The 5,709-nt window shown below is 38.6% G+C and overlaps 1 non-coding gene across 1 annotated transcript; it reads left to right on the forward strand.

Annotated features, from left to right (window-relative positions):
* The first annotated feature begins 4,945 nt into the window (after positions 1-4,945).
* On the forward strand, positions 4,946-5,052 carry LOC112753927 (small nucleolar RNA R71). Its single transcript, XR_003178287.1, has one exon. It is a non-coding gene; the product is annotated as a small nucleolar RNA R71 (small nucleolar RNA).
* The last annotated feature ends 657 nt before the right edge of the window (positions 5,053-5,709 follow it).

Genomic DNA, 5,709 nt, shown 5'->3' on the forward strand with positions numbered 1-5,709 from the left:
TTTATATAAAGTTCACTGACACTAAGGTAAAGAATCATTTGCATAAGTTTACAGGGTTACAGAAGGAATCTACACACAAAACAGAGATAGGGAGCTTACTGGCAAGAAAACGCCAGTGAAGGCCATTTTGGGCATTCAGCGCCCAAAATGGGCATCCAGTGGGCGCTGAACGCCAGTAAGGATAGCTATCTGGCGTTCAACGCCAGAAAAGGGCAACAACTGGGCGTTGAACGCCCAGGAGAGCAGCATTTGGGCGTTGAACGCCCAAAACAGGCAGTGTTTGGGCGTTCAAACGCCAGGATGGTGGGGAGGAGCTCTCCTTCTACCCATCTCCTTCTTTTTCTTTTGCTTGAGGACAAGCAAAGCTCTAAGTTTGGTGTGCTTATCCGTGATCACTAAGATCATGGCCCCTAAAGGAAAACAACCCACTCCAAGAGGAGCAAGGGCGTGATTTAAAGGAACTGAAGCGCCAGAAATTCTCTCTTGAAGGACCAAGCACCTCACAGACTAGAGGAACATCCACTTCCCAAACCTCAAGGTTGTTGAGTTCTAATCTTAGCCTTAACTCTGTGATAACTGTTCTTATTTTAATTTTACCTTAGGAGTCATATAGTAGTAATTAGTATCTATTTTGATTTTATCTCCAATTAAGCTATAGTTTATTTTTCTCATCATCAGCAAACATGAATAAAGTAGTAGATCTTTTGAATAAGAAGCAATAAAATTTCGAGTTTTAATAAGAGAAATTCTAATTAGTTAAATGTGGTGGCAATGCTTTCTGTCTTCTGAATGAATGCTTGAACAGTGCATATATCTTTTGAATTTGTTGTTTAAGACTGTTAAATATGTTGGCTCTTGAAAGAATGATGAACATGAGACATGTTATTGAGAATCTGAAAAATCATAAAAATGATTCTTGAAGCAAGAAAAAGCAGCAAAGAACAAAGCTTGCAGAAAAAAAAAAGAAAAAAAAAAGAGAAAGCAAGCAGAAAAAGCCAAAGCTCTTAAAACCAAAAGGCAAGAGCAAAAAGCCAAAGCCCTTAAAACCAAAAGGCAAGGGTAATAAAAAGGATCCCAAGGCTTTGAGCATCAGTGGATAGGAGGGCCAAAAAGGAATAAAATCCTGGCCTAAGCGGCTAAATCAAGCTGTCCCTAACCATGTGCTTGTGGCGTGAAGGTGTCAAGTGAAAACTTGAGACTGAGCGGTTAAAGTCAAGGTCCAAAGCAAAAAGAAGAGTGTGCTTAAGAACTCTGGACACCTCTAATTGGGGACTTTTGCAAAGCTGAGTCACAATCTAAAAGGTTCACCCAATTAAGTGTCTGTGGCATTTATGTATCCGGTGGTAATACTGGAAAACAAAGTGCTTAGGGCCACGGCCAAGACTCATAAAATAGTTGTGTTCAAGAATCATCATACTGAAATAGGATACTCAATAACACTATCTGAATTCTAAGTTCCTATAGATGCCAATCACTCTGAGCTTCAATGGATAAAGTGAGATGCCAAAACTGTTCGGAAGCAAAAAGCTACTAGCCCCGCTCATCTAATTAGAATCTGAACTTCATGCAAAAAAACTCTGAGATATTATTGCTTCTCAACCTACTAGTCTTCTATTTTATTTGTCTAGTTGCTTGAGGACAAGCAACAGTTTAAGTTTGGTGTTGTGATGAGCGGATATTTTATACGCTTTTTGGGGATAATTTCATATAGTTTTGAGTATGTTTTAGTTAGTTTTTAGTCTATTTCTAGTAGTTTTTAGGAAAAATTCATATTTCTGGACTTTACTATGAGTTGTGTGTTTTTCTGTAATTTCAGGTATTTTTCTGGCTGAAATTGAAGGAGCTGAGCAAAAATCTGATTCAGGCTGAAAAAGGACTGCTGATGCTGTTAGATTCTGACCTCCCTGCACTCAAATTGGATTTTCTGGAGCTACAGAACTCGAAATGGCATGCTTCTAATTGCATTGGAAAGTAGACATCCAGGGCTTTCCAGCAATATATAATAGTCCATACTTTGCACAAGGATAGATGACGTAAACTGGTGTTCAACGCCAGTCCTCTGCCCAATTCTGGCGTTCAGCGCCAGAAAAGGATCAAAAACTGGAGTTGAACGCCCAAACTGGCACAAAAACTGGCGTTCAACTCCACAATTGGCCTCTGCACGTGAATTGCTTAAAGTCTCAGCCCCAGCACACACCAAGTGGGCCCCAGCACACCAAGTGGGCCCCAGAAGTGGACCTCTGCATCATCCATCATAGTCCACTCATATTTTGTAACCCTAGGCTACTAGTTTAGTATTTAAACAACTTTTAGAGACTTATTCTGTACCTCATGACATTTCAGATCTAAACTTTGTATTCTCTGATGGCATGAGTCTCTAAACCCCATTGTTGGGGGTGAGGAGCTCTGCTGTGTCTCGATGAATTAATGCAAGTATTTCTGTTTTCCATTCAAACACGCTTGTTCCTATCTAAGATGTTCATTCGCGCTTAACTGTGATGAAGGTGGTGATCTGTGACATTCATCACCTTCCTCAAATCATGAATGTGTGCCTGACAACCACCTCCGTTCTATATACGATTGAATGAGGATCTCTTAGATTCCTTAATCAGAATCTCCGTGGTATAAGCTAGAACTGATGGCGGCATTCATGAGAATCCGGAAAGTCTAAACCTTGTCTGTGGTATTCCGAGTAGGATTCAAGGATTGAATGACCGTGACGAGCTTCAAACTCCTGAAGGCTGGGCGTTAGTGACAGACGCAAAAGGATAGTAAATCCTATTCCAACCGGATCGAGAACCAACCAGTGATTAGCCGTGCTGTGACAGAGCGCGTGAGCGTAGTTTTCACTGGGAGGACGGAAGGTAGCCATTGACAACGGTGATCCACCAACACACAGCTTGCCATAGGAGGACGTGCGTGCGTGAATCAGAAGACAGAGGAAAGCAGAGATTCAGAAGACAAAGCATCTCCAAAACTCCAACATATTCTCCATTACTGCACAACAAATAATCTTTAATTTATGCTCTCTGGGTTATTCACAATTCAATTGATAAACATAATTGACTTCCTGACTAAGATTTACAAGATAACCATAGATTGCTTCAAACCAACAATCTCCGTGGGATTCGACCCTTACTCACGTAAGGTATTACTTGGACGACCCAGTGCACTTGCTGGTTAGTGGTACGCGTTGTGAAAAGTGTGATTCACAATTCGTGCACCAGAGAGCAACCCTTGTGAAAGAAAGGGGGGCACATCAAAATTCAGTGGTATTTTCAAAGGGAAGTTTCTGAAACTTATCTATGTTAAATCCTTTGATTATTACCTTGAATATTATGTGTGCCATCAAGAGAGAGATTGTTGAGTTTAGAAAATAAATAACACATTGATGATGACAAATATGTTAACTTAGGTTAATAACCCAAGTGGGTTTGATGAAGTGTTTAAGTGTGTAGGACCAATTTTGAACAAGAAGCCCATTAAAATTACAACTTTGATAGCAAAACAAAGCCAAGCTTATAATGAAGCCTATGGCCCTAATTGAAGAAAGAGAAGCTTACTGCTGGTGGAGTGTTGCTTATTCGGGCATAATTCAAAAAGAAAAATAGGGTTCACTTTTTTTGCTATCACTAAAGTAGAAGAAAGGGAAAATAATCAAGAAAGCTAATGTCAAATCAAGTTAATCAAAAGCATTCTAAGCAAGTTCAGAAATTAAAGGTAATTTGTTTCCTTTAACATGCAAGTTAATTGCTTCACACTTTCTGCTACTCTCTGTATCACCATTTCAGGCAAGTGAAGAACATGGAGGCTGAATCTTCTCTGCTCTAATTCTGTTTTTACAATTTATGAGACAAAATAAAATTGTCTCCTACATAATCTGCTATGCAGATCAAACAGAGGCTAAGTTATAAGTTCTGGTTTTAAGGCTTTATTAATCATGTTTAAAGAAGGCCATATATTCAACCCTCTTTCTCTAGGCCATCAAAAACCTTCAATTTCATTATCTCTAATTCTTGAATTAGAGTATTTATTTAAGAATAAATTGTAATATGATGAACAAACAGTACTTTATTTAGAGATAATTTCATTGGATTAAAATTGACTTTTAATTATTATATTATCCCTATTTTTTTATTAGAAGTTACCAACCTATCCTTACCCCTTTTTCCCAAATTGAAACCCTAAAACCTAATTTCATCAAAACTCACACATACTCCCTCCAAACATCCGTCACCTTCCTTTCTTTTCACACCACACACCATGCCCAGAAGGAAGGGAGAAGAGAGGGGATGATTCCCGCTAGGACCACCCCCGCCGTCACCACGGAGCCTCCTCCTCCCTTCCTTCTTAATCAACGGCTCTCTCACACTCTCTCTCTTTCTATGGAAATTTCTGAGGCTACTGCTGGGTTTGGTAGGGGAAACATTGCCGGTTAGGGTTAGGTTAGAAGGTTTTGTGTAAGAAATTGAGAATTTTGGGTAATTTAGTAATTTTAATAAAATTAAAGGGTAATAGAGTAAATGAAAACTAATTTTGAATCCAATAATAATATCTAAAATTATCATTTAATCATTAATTTACAAATTGTTTTCAACTCAATACTCTAATTTAATATTTGGAGATAATCAACCTAATTTTCTGTAAAATCATAAAATAAAGATCAAAATCTAATTATTCAAATTAAACCATATATCTAAAGCCCTCATTATTTTTCAATTATTCAAGTTTTCAAATCAATAATAAGAAAATATCCAATCAATATAAAAATTTCTGAAATTGATATCCTAAATAAATAAAATAAATCATAATTAATTTATTATTTAATTTCTAAAAATCTGGGGTCTTACACGTCTTTTTCATGTGAAGGGAGCCACCAGAAGAGTGGTTCAATGACATATTGGACATCTCAGAGAGACCATCATAGAACATGGTCGATTCTGAGATCCTATCAGGAGAACATCTCCTGATCAACTGCTTGTATCTTTCCCATGCTTCACAGAGGAATTCTCCCTCTTTCTGTCTGAAGGTCTGGACTTCTATCCTGAGCTTACTCAGCTTCTGAGGTGGAAAGAACTTGGTCAAGAATCCATTGACCACCTTCTCCCATGTATCTAGGCTCTCCTTAGGCTGAGAATCCAGCCATAGCCTTGCTTTGTCCCTAACAGCAAAGGAAAAAAGCATGAGCTTGTAGACCTCTGGGTTTACTCCATTCGTCTTGACAGTGTCACAGATCTGCAGAAAATTAGAGATGAATTTGTTGGGGTCTTCCTGCAGGAGCCTATGAAACTTGCAATTCTGTTGTACTAGAGTGACCAGTTGAGGCTTAAGCTCAAAGTTTTTTGTACCGATGGCAGGTATGGAGCTGCTGCACCCATAGAAGTCAAATGTGGGTGCAGTGTAAGATCCAAGGACCTTTCTTGCGTCTCCTCCATTGTTTGGATTAGCTGCCATAGTTGTATCTTCAGCTTCTTGTTCAAGAGCTTCTGTGAGATTTCCTCTGGTTCTCCTAGCTTGAGCTTGCTTCAAACGCCTTCTTAAGAATCTCAAGTTCAGGATCAGGATCAAGAAGAACTTCTCTATCTCTAGTCCTGCTCATAAACAAAAAGAAAGAAACCAAGAAGAATAAAAGAAAGAAGTCTCTATGTCAGAGTATAGAGAACTTTCTGTTAGAAACTCGGATAAAGGGAAAAGAAAATAAAAGTGCCT

This window comes from Arachis hypogaea, chromosome 15, assembly GCF_003086295.3.
Source record: "Arachis hypogaea cultivar Tifrunner chromosome 15, arahy.Tifrunner.gnm2.J5K5, whole genome shotgun sequence".
NCBI lineage: Eukaryota > Viridiplantae > Streptophyta > Magnoliopsida > Fabales > Fabaceae > Arachis > Arachis hypogaea.